The sequence below is a fragment of the Triturus cristatus genome, chromosome 10, assembly GCF_964204655.1.
Source record: "Triturus cristatus chromosome 10, aTriCri1.1, whole genome shotgun sequence".
Taxonomy (NCBI): domain Eukaryota; kingdom Metazoa; phylum Chordata; class Amphibia; order Caudata; family Salamandridae; genus Triturus; species Triturus cristatus.
In genome coordinates, this window is record NC_140593.1 from 65,170,639 (window position 1) to 65,185,640 (window position 15,002).

At 42.2% G+C, this 15,002-nt stretch overlaps 1 protein-coding gene across 4 annotated transcripts in view; it reads right to left on the bottom strand.

The window, feature by feature from the left end:
- ANKRD28 (ankyrin repeat domain 28) overlaps window positions 1-15,002 on the bottom strand; it is a 783,346-nt gene that overhangs the window by 477,455 nt on the left and 290,889 nt on the right. The window lies entirely within an intron of this gene.

The window sequence follows — 15,002 nt, forward strand, 5'->3', positions numbered from 1 at the left end:
GCTGTGGTTGTAAATGTGTTGTTTTTTTTTGGCCCCCTTGTTTCAGGATGTCTGGGGGCATTGGGTCAAGGGGGGAGCCAGATTGTATCTTTTGCAAGATGGAGGTCATAGCCTCCTCGCTTATGTCTGAAGTGGTCTAATCTCAATCCTGTTTTACTTTCCACGTCCTCTATGTTGCTCGGTTGACTCTTCCCCTAATTTTGGAAGTTATTTCCCAGCAGGGAATTGGTAAATGATTTCTACTTTATTCTTAAAGAAGTTTGCCATTCTATTACATCGCTCCTTGGATGTGGTGGGAGTGTTTGTTTCCTGCTAAGGGGAAGTGAGTGAGCGCACTATCTTGAAGAGCTCTCTGGCCGAGTTACCAGCTGAGTTAATTTTTCCTTTCGAAAAATTTGGCTGGCGCATTTTATTATGATACTGCCGGATTGCTGACTTGTATTGGCTTTTTATAGCGGGATCATATATTTTTTTTCTCCAGTCTTTCCAGCTTTTTGCAGGCCTTTTTTGATTGTAGTAGGTTGTTTAACCAGGCCACTTTTTTCCTCGGTGGTGGTTGGTTGTGTGGTCTGGTTTTTTGTGGGTATTGGGCTGCTACTTTATTAATCCATCCCGTCCATCTCTTATCAGACTCTTCCATGTTGTCTGTTAGGTCTAGGGCCTGGTCTTCTAGCTCATTTACCATGATATCATTTAACAGTCTAGGTCAGTTTTTCTCCCTTAAAAGCTGTGCCTGGGGGCTATCTATTGTGAAAGGGATGAAATAGTGATCGCTTCCATATCTTGGATAAATCTGTTTGAGGAGTGACTGTCCGGTGACTCTAGATGTAGATTGAAATCCCCAAGTACGGTTGTGAACCCTTTACTGGCCACCGTTGTGTCTATAGTACTTGGAAATAGGTTGAGGGTACCCGGAGGTCTGTAGATTAGTGTCCGTGAGAAGGTGATATTAGGTGAGAATTTTATGCTGAAGAGTGATGCATCACAGTTAGTGATGGACACGGGAGTTGTCATGCATCCATAATTATTTTTTATATATGATCGCCACACCCCCCTCCTGTTTTCTCCCTTCTATCTTGCCTCCTAATTGCAAAGCCTGGAGGGATTGCTTGTACTGTATCAGGAGAGGAGCACTCTTTCAGCCAGGTTTCTGTTAGAAATAGGATGTCAGGCTCCTCATTCTCAATGAGTAACCTGATCTCTGTGGTATGTGCTGGCAGCGATCTGCTGTTAATCAGCCCCATTTTCCAACTAGTATTCCTGCTGGTCCTATCTATTAGTGGTGTGTAGTTGATAACCCTTCTGCTAATCTTGGTGAGGCATTTTGGGTAGGATGTGTCCTTACCCATCAAGCTGACTATCGGGAGGACGTGTTCACACCACCTGGTCCCAGAGTACCTCAGTGCTAGTAGGTCTTCCATAGAATACGAGATCCAAGTCTGCCTCTCGGACACCACACGGGCAGGCTCCCTTGGCCGAGTCCGGACGGGCGCAGACAGGCTTGCCTTAGGCGTGCCCACTGCGCGCGTCCGTGCTGCGGGCGCCATAAGTAGGTGTTTGCTGGCGATGCCTGGAGCGCTGACCTGGCCCTTCCTCCAACCAAGAGGGGGGGGGGTCTTAGCTAAAGTCTCGCGTTCCTGCCCCGCCTGGCCGGCCAATCAGCGGCTGAGCCCGAGGGCAGGATTACTTTACTGAGATCGTAGGTTTCAAAGCCCCAATTAGACTTTACTTTTAGAGTTTTTTTAAAAATTCTAAAAGCCACAGATTCAGTACAGTCTAAAAACAGTTAGTAAAATCATTCAGTATACTTCAATTTTTAAAAGATCTTGCAAACAGTGCAAATAGTACAACTCTACCGATAGCCTTCTCGTACCGACTAGCTGACTGTCAGTTTCTCTCTAGCGTGTCCGTAATAACTCATTGATTTTCAAAATGTATTTATTTATTTAATGCGATTTTATATAGCGCGAACATTACCCAAAGGTGTCAGAGCGCTTTACAAAAGAACCAGTTGCGTTACATAAGGACTTTGGATTACATGAGTTACATAGGATATACAAACAGAAAAAATTGCAAATGTACAAGTTGTAAAGTGACACAAGGAAGAGATACAAACGGATAAACTCTAAAATCACATAGGAATAGTAGTAAGTACAAAGGTCTACTACATATACTAGCGATTAGAGTTCTAAATATACAAATAGTAAAATCACTCCGGATTGCATTTTAACAGCACTTACGCTTGGACAATTATATATTACATATATATATATATATATATATATATTCACTTAAAAAACCATAGGTTTCACACGTCTTATAGTTAGGTGGATATTTCACTCGTAAAAAACCAATGAAATTCCCCCGTTATAGTTACTTCAGATAACTATAACTCGCGCGCCCGCAATACTCTGCTCATGATGTCACATATTACATCACTCATGACATGGTCAGTGGCATCACTCTTGACATCACTGATGACATCATCCTTGTGATAGAGTGGCGGTCGCGCGAGTTATAGTTATCTGAAGTAACTATAACGGGGGAATTTCATTGGTTTTTTACGAGTGAAATATCCACCTAACTATAACATGTGTGAAACCTATGGTTTTTTAAGTGAATTTGCAAGGTTTTTTAAATGCTAATTCCTAACTATAACGTGTGTGAAACCTATGGTTTTTTCAGTGAATTTGTATGTTTTTTTAAATGCTAAGTTATGTATGTATTATTTTTGTTATATATTTATTTTTCAATAAACTACGTATTAAAAATGTTTTGTTTTTTTAATGGTTTTTAACCGTGAGCGCACGGTGCGCGCACCCCCGCGATTTAAAAAAAAAAAGATGTAAATGTTTTTTTCTGCCTTCGGGGTCCTTCAGGGACCCCCTGACAAAGGCTAGGGGGTCAGGAACTCTCTACCCTGCCCCCTTTTCACGTTCGCCACCTTCCTTTTCCACTCTCGCACTGAAAACAAACAAAATGGCGGCCGACACTCACTTCCGGATTTCAACCGATTCGAACGTTGACTGACATGTAACAACCAATCAGAATTACGCTCGCGCACGTTGGGGTGCGCGCACGGTGCGCGGCTATAGATATGTATGTGCTTTTTACTGCAATTTTCTCTGGAACTACTGAACAGATTGACTCCATATATGCAAAAGGCACTTCCCTGACCTGAGGACTACCTCTCTGCCAAATTTCAAGTAATTCTGTTCAGCCGTTCGGGCTGTACCTTCGACTAAAGGTCCTATGGGAAAATGCATGGGGAAAACGAGTTTTGGGGACCCCCCTTTTTTCCTCGGCCCACGCTCGACGAATTCCCCCGAGACTTTCAGGGTAGGAGCTGAGCGCCCCGCCCCATTAGTTTTAAAAATTTCGCGAAGATTCGTCAACCCGCGCCAAAGTTATTCAAAATAGAATTTTTAGATTTCCTATGGAAACACGGTCCTAACTATAACTATCTACTGGCGACCGCCAGTAGATAATATATATATACATATATTTATGAGTTACAGAAGCATAGCTCAGGCATATGGAAAAAGCAGGCAAGGGGAGAGAAATTCAGGGGAGAGAGGAAAGGACTAGGGGAGATAGAGAGTGAGGGAGGGAAGAGGGTTATGAGTGACCAGATTAGGGGCTTCAGCATTATTCACAAAGGATGAGTAGTTGCCGATGTGTGAAACTGTGAGGCTTTATGCCCCAGTTTATCCGTAGTGCGACAGGGCTTTTGGACTGCTGAAAGCTCGGATGGAACGCCCACCGGGAAATAGGGGACGCCTCCCGCCGCTAATGTAGAGGGACTGTTGCGATGGCACGGAGTTATCACGAGGCATTATGTCCTCCATAGGTGCCATTTTGAAGTCAGGCAGCGCCGATTCCAGTTTGACTCGGCGTTTGGGGGAGTTGGTATATAAACATGGCCCTGCATGTCTCGCCCGTTTTTGTGCCTCCCGCCGCCCCCAGATAGCAGTTTCAATGTCTTCCTGGGTGGTCTGCACTTCTCACCACACTGTGCGGCATCGAGGGGAAATGGCGGCCGCGTCTTCACTCGTTTCGCGCTTCGGTATCGCAGGTCGCCTTCACCGCCGGCACCGCTCACCAGTCCACGGCGCCTGCATGCATCAACTCGGGCGCATACGGGAGCGGCAATCCACTCACTCCCCCCCCCAGCACCGCTCAACTCGTCTAATTCTAATTTCCCCATGTTACTTTGCACTTGTAGTGAGTTATCGCCCCCAACCACCACAAGAGAAAACACGGATTATAGATTGGAAACTAACAATTAAGACTTTATAAACTATAAACACTTTCTTTACTAAGATCTCCATGCTGACATGAGACAGAAGGTTTTAGATTTTCTCCGCTCCATGGAATCGCTGGGGCTAATTCGATTGGTTAGTGACCCCTCTCGCTGTGCTAGCGATCCAAATGGTTTAATTTCTGGTCAGCCGAAATTCATTACTATTACTGGGTAGAAATGGAATGGGTCATTGCCTAATTCAGTTATGGATAAAATATCCAGCAGGACCAAGTCAGATGTCACATCCTAAATGCTATTATAATACGATGAAAACAAAAATGTGATCAAGGACCATGAAACTTAACTTCATTATCAATTTAAGATTTAAATTTTGGCGAGGGCAAACTTAATTTCATGCCAGCTTCACTACATCGCAATGCAGCACAGACATATTTTAAACCTCAACCAACACATCCTGGCAACAGCAGGTTTACAGAGCAAGTCAACATTGGAAAATAAAAGAATATGCAAAAAGAACGTTGTTGGCACAGACAATCCCTTGGGGCAGAAATCTTAACCTCTAAAGAACAGTATAAGAACTAAAAATCTCAACCATAAAGGCCAATTCCTGCTTTCTAATGCAGACAAGGCCTCAACAAGTGATTTGATGTTTTGAATACTTTTATTAGACCAGATTGCCTGTCACAGCTTCCTTCATACTCGCAAGAATCAAAAATGCAATCCATGCCAACAATTACGGTAGCTTCCCCTACTCTAGAACCTGCTCAGAAGCAACGTCTCATCAGAGACACTCACTTGTTGGTCCTCCTTTATCACTACAGTTTTAAAGTTAAGCTAATGTTGAATTTTTAGCTACACAAGTTATATTAGGGCTCGCTGTCAGATCTGTGCACTATTGGTATTTGGAACTCTCTCGTTCAATCACGAATTACAACCGTCTAAATTTTTTTTTAGGTCTCGCCTGGGCACCACATGAACTATCTTGTCTCTTCAAGACATGCTGTATCTTGTATATGGGCTTGAAAAAACACCCCTATTTTTCATTGGTTCCTGTGGCTGTCCTTTAGAAATGCTGGCTTTTCATTGGTGAATCATCGCCTTGAAAGCTTATTTTAGGCATTTAAATTATACCATGGCTGGAGCTTATGCTCTACAGCTGGGAGGGTGATTTTAATTAGGGTTAATATGTATTGGTTAACACAACATAGTTGATTCCGTTTTTATTATCCTTCAGAAAATAATCTAAATCTTGCATGCAACTTATGTATGTCACGGACTATACATAGAAACTTAAGTCCTGCCATCCGAAATCTAGTGGAAAACTGAACACCATAACGCACAGCAGCTCACTTATTTCAAGTGTGGCTAAATATAATGGGTTGTGTTGTTTAGAATTCCAACTGTATTAATCAAAGGGTTATTTTTCATAGTAATGTTTGTTTTGCTTTGAACCTTTGCTTTATTTCTGTTTTAAACACGTACAAATACTTTCTATAGAGTATTTATGAAATGCAAGTCAAGTCATCGCTTCCTACAGGGGATTAGAATGGTTTATTGTAGATTTTTTTTCCAGCCAGCATATTACTCTTGTCTCCTCTCCTTCATACCCTGTTTCCCATTTTCTGGTTCTCCAGCCCCGCAAGGTTATGCAAATAACATCACTCCACTGAATTAAAAAAAAAAAAAAAAGTAAACATTGCCATTTTCAATTTCAAGGGCTCCAACTTTTACTCTTTGCAATAGGTATTCACGGCTACCCACTACAAAAAAAAATCCCATTAGAAATACGTCTCGCGTTACACACAAACCGACACGTTGTCACTTCTCACTGTATGGTGACAACGAGGAGCATTTAATCAAGCGCTGAATCTCTCCTACAGTCTCCTCCACCATTCAGAAACACCACTCTTTCAATGGCTGCGATCCCAAAATGTGGAACACATAGCCCGCCTTCACGGTCTCATTCGTTGCTACAGTTCTTTTATTTAACCTCAGTCGATCTTTCCCCACTATAAAACCGCTGTAGTTCATTTCCTGAAATTTAACATTTTATTTTTTTCTCTCATTTAAAGAATGTTCTAGTGTAGCACGAATGACAGAGGACACTGCAGTAGAGTGCGTCTTTGTTATTCCCTTTTGATTCCCACCTTAATGTTATTAGATTTGCCCATTGTTCCCGTGTAAAGCCAGAACATCCTTGTTCACAAACATAGCATTTAAATAAGTTGTGCAACAGGAGGAATGAGGGAGAGTTTACTTAGGACTCTTCCATCTTGGATTTACTCAGGCTCTTGGGTATGTTGGGACATGGCCAGCTGCAGGAGGCCACAATGGTGGATACTACAGCTCTGGGTTTAAAGCTCCTTATTTCTCCTCTGGATATGGGTGGTTTCCCTAGAAAACACCTACACTTTCTGCTGGACTGTTTTGTTCTTAGTTGATTAAAGGCTGCTACAGGCGGCCGATCCCTTCCATCAAAACAATTTTGCTATCAACAAATTAGCCTTTAATCAGGACCACAGGAATGATCGGATTCTGCGACTACAGCGAGTCTGCATAGTTACGGATTTGCCACGAATCATAATTTGGAGCAAATTCTGCACATTTAACATACAATAGTTTCTACCTCACATGGATTAAACGTTACTAAAATCAAGGCGATCTGTATAGCCACTCAGTGGACGGGCGTATGCAAGGGTGGACTGGACACATTTCAGTTGCTTATTACTGTAATTGGATGTTAAACACCGGTAGCAAGGAAGTGAAACCTTTTGTCCAGTGTTAACATGTGAAGTAATGACAAAATTATGATGTAATACTGTCGCAAAATGTGCCATATTAGGTTGCATAATTTGCCTTTTCCTGCTACATTATTCAGTCAACCTTGCCGCATGATCCTCTCCTCCATTGCCGCAGAATTCTAGCGACCCTGCCTTTAAGGCATTTAAGTACTTTTTCTGAACGTAGACATCTCGTGCTCACTGACCAGAGCATCTGGCCTTCCAGAAGAAACTCTCCAAGAGAGAAGCTGGTGGTTCCCTCACTGTCCCTACAAGCGACCACCTAGCAGACTTTTATATATATATATATATATATATATATATATATATATATATATATATATATATATATATATATATATATATATATATATATATATATATATATATATATATATATATATATATACACACACACACACACACACACATATATATATATATATACACACACGCAAGTATACACACATACTCTCTCATACACATACATATATATATATACACACACGCATACATACACAGATACATATACATACACAGATCTAAATAAAATTGAAAATGTTCTAAATTAAAACAAAAGATTCCAAACGTTTTCCAGAAATATAAACAGCGCGATTTGGGCTGCACGAGCTCAAGACATTTTCCATATCCCTGTTAGACACGTAATGCTCACATTTGCCATGTCCTGGAGACAGTTTATCTGGGAAAGCAGCCAAAAGGCTGACTTTGGGCGCTTTTGCAACAACCGAGAACAGTACACACGCTTTAGGAGGGAAAACAAACTGAAGCCGCTGGTGCTGGAAAGCTTTCTGTCAGAAAACTAGCAACTCAATGCCCTCTCTTTAACATCTTTTACCTACTGAATATGGACCAGAGTCTAAAGGTTAACGTTACTACTCAAGGATACGGACCGGAGCCTAAAGCTTACCTTTACTACTTAAGAATACAAACCGGCGTCTAAAGCTTACCTTTACTACTTAAGAATATGACCGGAGTCTAGAGCTTACCTTTACTACTTAAGAATACGGACCAGCATCTAAAGCTTACCTTTACTACTGAAGGAAGTTTACCTTTACTACTTAAGGATACAACCGGAGCCTAAAGCTTACCTTTACTACTGAAGGAAGTTTACCTTTACTACTTAAGGATACAACCGGAGCCTAGAGCTTGCCTTTACTACTGAAGAATATGACCGAGTCTTGAGCTTACCGTTACTACTTAAGAATACGGACCAGAGCCTAAAGCTTACCTTTACTACTTAAGAATACGGACCGGCATCTAAAGCTTACCATTACTACTTAAGAATACAGACCAGAGTCTAAAGCTTACCATTACTACTTAAGAATACAGACTGGCATCTAAATCTTACCTTTACTACTTAAGAATACGGACCGGAGTATAGAGCTTACCTTTACTACTTAAGAATACGGACCGGCATCCAAAGCTTACCTTTACTACTTAAGAATATGACCGGAGTCTAGAGCTTACCTTTACTACTTAAGAATACGGACCAGCATCTAAAGCTTACCTTTACTACTTAAGGAAGTTTACCTTTACTACTTAAGGATACAACCGGAGCCTAAAGCTTACCTTTACTACTGAAGGAAGTTTACCTTTACTACTTAAGGATACAACCGGAGCCTAGAGCTTGCCTTTACTACTGAAGAATATGACCGAGTCTTGAGCTTACCGTTACTACTTAAGAATACGGACCAGAGCCTAAAGCTTACCTTTACTACTTAAGAATACGGACCGGCATCTAAAGCTTACCATTACTACTTAAGAATACAGACCAGAGTCTAAAGCTTACCATTACTACTTAAGAATACAGACTGGCATCTAAATCTTACCTTTACTACTTAAGAATACGGACCGGAGTATAGAGCTTACCTTTACTACTTAAGAATACGGACCGGCATCCAAAGCTTACCTTTACTACTTAAGAATATGACTGGAGTATAGAGCTTACCTTTACAACTTAAGAATACGACCGGAGTATAGAGCTTACCTTTACTACTTAAGAATACGGACCGGCATCCAAAGCTTACCTTTACAACTTAAGAATACGAACCGGCGTCTAAAGCTTACCTTTACTACTGAAGGAAGTTTACCGTTACTACTTAAGGATACAACCGGAGCCTAGAGCTTGCCTTTACTACTTAAGAATACGGACCGGCGTCTAAAGCTTACCTTTACTACTTAAGAATATGACCGGAGTCTAGAGCTTACCTTTACTACTTAAGAATACGGACCAGCATCTAAAGCTTACCTTTACTACTGAAGGAAGTTTACCTTTACTACTTAAGGATACAACCGGAGCCTAAAGCTTACCTTTACTACTGAAGGAAGTTTACCTTTACTACTTAAGGATACAACCGGAGCCTAAAGCTTACCTTTACTACTGAAGGAAGTTTACCTTTACTACTTAAGGATACAACCGGAGCCTAGAGCTTGCCTTTACTACTGAAGAATATGACCGAGTCTTGAGCTTACCGTTACTACTTAAGAATACGGACCAGAGCCTAAAGCTTACCTTTACTACTTAAGAATACGGACCGGCATCTAAAGCTTACCATTACTACTTAAGAATACAGACCAGAGTCTAAAGCTTACCATTACTACTTAAGAATACAGACTGGCATCTAAATCTTACCTTTACTACTTAAGAATACGGACCGGAGTATAGAGCTTACCTTTACTACTTAAGAATACGGACCGGCATCCAAAGCTTACCTTTACTACTTAAGAATATGACTGGAGTATAGAGCTTACCTTTACAACTTAAGAATACGACCGGAGTATAGAGCTTACCTTTACTACTTAAGAATACGGACCGGCATCCAAAGCTTACCTTTACAACTTAAGAATACGAACCGGCGTCTAAAGCTTACCTTTACTACTGAAGGAAGTTTACCGTTACTACTTAAGGATACAACCGGAGCCTAGAGCTTGCCTTTACTACTTAAGAATATGACCGGAGTCTAGCGCTTACCTTTACTACTTAAGAATACAGACCAGAGTCTAAAGCTTACCTTTACTACTTATGAATACGGAACAGTCTAAAGCTTACCTTTACTGCTACAGCCTTATAGCCCGCCGTAGCAGGCTATTAAAGTCCCGCTCCAGCGTTAAAGGCCAGAGCCGAAGGCGATTGCCTTTTACAAGGGAGCAGGACTTTATTAGCCGGTATAGACCTGCTACGAAGGGCTAGAGGCTATTAGAACATTCTGTCACTAGAGGGCAGAATGTTCTAACAAATAAAACAAAGGCTTCAGGGAGCCCGAGGGTATTTAAATCCCCTCAGGCTCCATGAAGCCTTTGTTCACGGCCACAGCTGAGAACAAAGAAAAATATTGGAATGTTGGAGCTCCGGGCTTATACCAGCCATTAGAAGCCCGGAGCTACTCCATTGTTTTCAATGGAGCTCCCAACATTCCAATGTTCTAATTAAGAATACAGACCTGAGTCTAAAGCTTACCTTTATTACTTAAGAACTCGGACCGGAGTCTAAAGCTTACCTTCACTACTATAGCCTTATAGCCCGCCGTAGCAGGCTTTACCGGCTATTAAAGGCCCGCTCCAGCGTTAAAGGCCCGAGCCGAAGGCGATTGCCTTTTACAAGGGAGCGGGACTTTATTAGCCGGTATAGACCAGCTACGAACGGCTATAAGAACATTCTGCCACTAAGGGCAGAATGTTCTAACAAATAAAACAAAGGCATCTCAAAGCCCGAGGGGATTTAAATCCCCTCGAGCTCCGAGAGGCCTTTGTTAAAACATTGGAATGTTGCTTTGCGGGCCTTTACCGGCCCATAGAAGCACGGAGCACTCCATTGTCTTCAATGGAGTGCTCCACATTCCAATGTTCTAATTAAGAATACGGACCGGAGTCTAAAGCTTACCTTTCCTACTTAAGAAATCGGACCGGAGTCTAAAGCTTACCATCACTCCTTAAGAATACAGACAGGAGTCTAAAGCTTACCATCACTAAAGAATACGGACCACAGTCTAAAGTTTAATATTACTACTTAAGGTAAACTTTAGACTTTGGTCCATATTCTTTACTACATAAGTCAAATGGACATATTACTATAATTTTCATTTGCTTAAGTAGGACTACGACTTGCTGATTTCTTTGTTAATTTCATCAAATGCTAAATGCAAAAGCAATGTTTGGTAAATGTCTCCTATCAATCAGAATATTGAAAAAACACTTCCAAGCCTTGAAAAAGCATGGTAGTCTGGTCTGCCACTCAGGAATGTTGTAAGGCATGCACAGAAGTCATACGCCTTTCACCACCTTGTCTTTTTACCCTAAAAATACTTTACGGCTAATAATGAAAGTGCGCGTGGTCTAGAAGGAAATTCAAGAAGGGCAGAAAATGCCTCCTTGCGTAAATAACAAAAAGCAAGTATTGTGTCGGAATAAAGGGATGAGGATGGAAGGGTAGTGGGTAGGCCACATCATTGCCTAGTCTTTCATCCTCACATGCAAGCCTGGCCAGGGACTGAGCACTGACTGAACTAGGGCCCGCCCTACATGACTTCATGTGAGTTTGCTGGAGAAGATGGAATCGAAGCCTCTTAAAGGTTGTGCGGCTTCTGCTCAGGCTGCCAACCTTACGTGCTCTTCCACTCTCTTCCTGGTCTCGATGTGTTTTTGTATGGCTGCAGGCAGTATCCTTGCCTTAAAGAAGTGCACAGCTGCGGCCACCTCCTAGTCTTCCCCATTTGAAAGTCATCTTCGCCTTCACTGCTGCAGGGTCTTCTCGATGATACGCCTACAGCAGCCGCTGCCCCTCTACGAGACTGGTGCTGTGAGGCTGCCAGTGTGTTTTATAGTCCTAACGATAAGTATAAGGGGTGCCTCTCTCACACCTCTTCCATTACAATGATAGAACCTGCCCCCCTGAAAATATTAACTCTGGTCATTCAGGGCCTACATCAAAGCACTTCCGGCCAAGGATCACAACGCATGCGCGACAACCATGCACCCCCTTATGGGTTAGGATGCTGCTCTTCCGAAAATGTGCTTCAGTGCCCAGCCAAGAGCTTTAAAGCGCTATGTAAATGCAGCAATAAATATGGGTATAAATACTGCTAGAGTCAAAGATGAGCGATAATCAAAGGACGGCGTAAAACTGAGATCCATGGAGCTTCTAAGAGCCGCCACTACTTGTACTGACCAAGGGGTACCAATCCTTTAAAGTAAGATCTTAAATGTTCCCACCACTCGGTGATCGAGTTTGTTCCCAATGCCCTAAAGGGTTTTACAATACACTAAAAACTAATTACACTGAAAATATATTAAATAAAGAGTTACTTCACTGTGTAGCTGAGCATTCTGTCACCTTTGGGGCCCAGAAAGTAATTGCCATGAGTGGGAGCTAAACGGAGACCCCACTGCTCCTAAACATATTCCCCCGACATATTAAGCCTCAAAGTGCCGGGGGGTCTCACTGCCTATATTGACATTCACTGCACTTCATAAAGTGCTGTTTGCGGTCTTTACTTCATACTCTGGTGTACAGCATGGAGCACGTGTACAGCTTCATGAACTAAACATACCAGCCAGGTCAGTCGCAGGGTGGCAGACCCGATAACGCAGAGACATGCACCGGCGTCAGAAGTCACGTAGACTCCTCCTGCTCACCTTACAAACGCAACAGTTTGTTTGAAAAGTTTTATAAAGCGCGAACAAGACCCACAGGGGTATCACAGCGCTGTACAAAGTGGGCGCCAACAAGTGAACAAACATAATGAAAGTAGTTAAGTTACAACCTAAGGAAAAACATTAAAAGTTAAAGAGTAGGGGGTATCAACGATGCCTTAGAGCATGTAGAGTAAAACTTCATATAATAGAACGAACCAAGAGGTGCAATGTGAATCAAGGAATTTTAACAAAAAAAACAAGAGCAAGATCATCAGTTAATGTAGTCTCACAGCGTCATCAACAATGTGCGTTCGTGCCGTTTCCGTACTGTGCCCTGATCTGAATCCTGACTGATGAGGGTCCAGGAGTTGATATTTCTCAATGTGTTTGCAGAGCTGCGAATGCACGCATTTTTCAAGCAATTTAGCTAGAGTCATACTGCTGGTGATAGGTCGAAAGTTGTTTGGATCAGATAGGTCCGCACTGGGCTTCTTAGGAATGGGAGTAACTTGCCCAATTTTTAGGCAGTCCGGAATCTTTCCCTGTAAAAGGGATTCATGAATGATCCTGGACCAAAGAGGGAGAACGGCTGAGATTAAATCTTTATAGAGCTTGGTACGTAGAGGATCACAAAAACCGTCATGCCAGGATCCATTGGACGAAGGCTGAAGTCATTTTACAAGACGGGAACTGTAGAGATGAAGAAAATCTTTAAATACTAGTCTACCTCATAGAACTAACTTTCAACTTAGTGAAGCAAAAAAGAATAAGAGGGACTTCAGTCTCAGCTGCTCGCCCAGGCCCAGATTTGGGGTGGGGAGAGTGGGGGACAGGAGAGCCGGATCCACCCACGGACCCCCCTGGCTCACTCGCAAGTGGAAGGGCATCCATTTGTGATGTCGTTTCATAGTTTACGTTTGCTTCTGTTCCTGCCTTTCCCCCACCACCCCTTGCATGAGAACAGGAAGGACTTAGCCGCTGCAAAGTGTTCCTTCCTTAAAAGCAGGGACACTGGAATTATGAGATTGTGTGGCCCCAGAGATTTTCGCATAATTATAGAATTGCTGCATTTGCCACATAATCCATTATCTGCTGCGCAATATGCAGACTAACAAAAAATGGTTATGTTTCGAGCTCACGCGGTTTAAAACTTACTAAAAATGCAGCAACACGCGTTTCTGCGCAGTGGAAGGCCCTTTGCAAAGCTGGACTTATAACCTTCCTGTTGCTTATTGATATATTTGGGTCTTAAACTAGTTCTATTGAGGTGCAACCAATGCACAGGCAGTGTTCGCAAGTTACAAACTGCCGAAATAATCAAGTAACACTATAACAAAATGTCCTGCATTATGCATCACAATTAGCATTTATTTTCTTGACGCATAATTTACTCAACCCCGACGCATAATTCGGCCCTTTCTTACCGCATATTACCAGCGGCCATGCTTATCAGGGTGGGGCACTGCTAACACCAGAGCGGGCAAGGCTTCAGTTTACAGAGTTTTCTCCTGGACATTTCTTGCCTTTATGAGATTCCGGAAGGGCCTGGAGCTAGCGCCTGAACAGAAATCTGGGTGAAATTCTCTGCATTAGTTTCACCCTGCCAGGACTCCCCCTTTTCACTTAAAGATCCTTTATGAAGAGTTTGGACAGCGCTAAAGAACTTTTGAAGCGATTTCTTTATCGGTTATAACTTTATATATCAAAGTTGAAAAATGACAGTTTTTTTGCCCATTTGTTTGACTTGTCTTGAAATGTAAATCCACCCCAGGTGGTTAGTGAGGAGACAGATGGCGTCTCCGAAAGGCTGACAGGCCTCAATCACTGTCAGGGAATACCGGATAGGGTTGTCCTGTATGTGACAGAATCTGTCCCAGCTCTTCCTCCTTTCATGAAACCCCCAGTTTATAAAACCCTCCAAATTTCATAGGACACGTAAAAATAACTTTCGTGCTTTTTTCCATGCAAAACCCTACCATGTTCAGATTACTGCAACCGCCCCAGTTGCATCAGGTGTTTTATAAATAATCACTAGAAAAACAAGTGCAATGCAAAATGGTGCTTGAATCCATTCTATAATACTGCTGGCCCAGAATGCATTAAAAAAAATCATTCCCTAGTTTTATAACTTTATTTGCTTCTACCTCCCAGTTTTAAAAACATTCTATAGCAGGAGTAAATGTGGTCATTAGTGACTTTCTGACCCTTAAGGTGATGATGGAGGAAGACAAATTCAGAGAGGCTGTGAAAGGTGAGATGGCGGAAGAAAGCTACAACAGTGGTGAAAACTGGCTCTAGTGATGTTT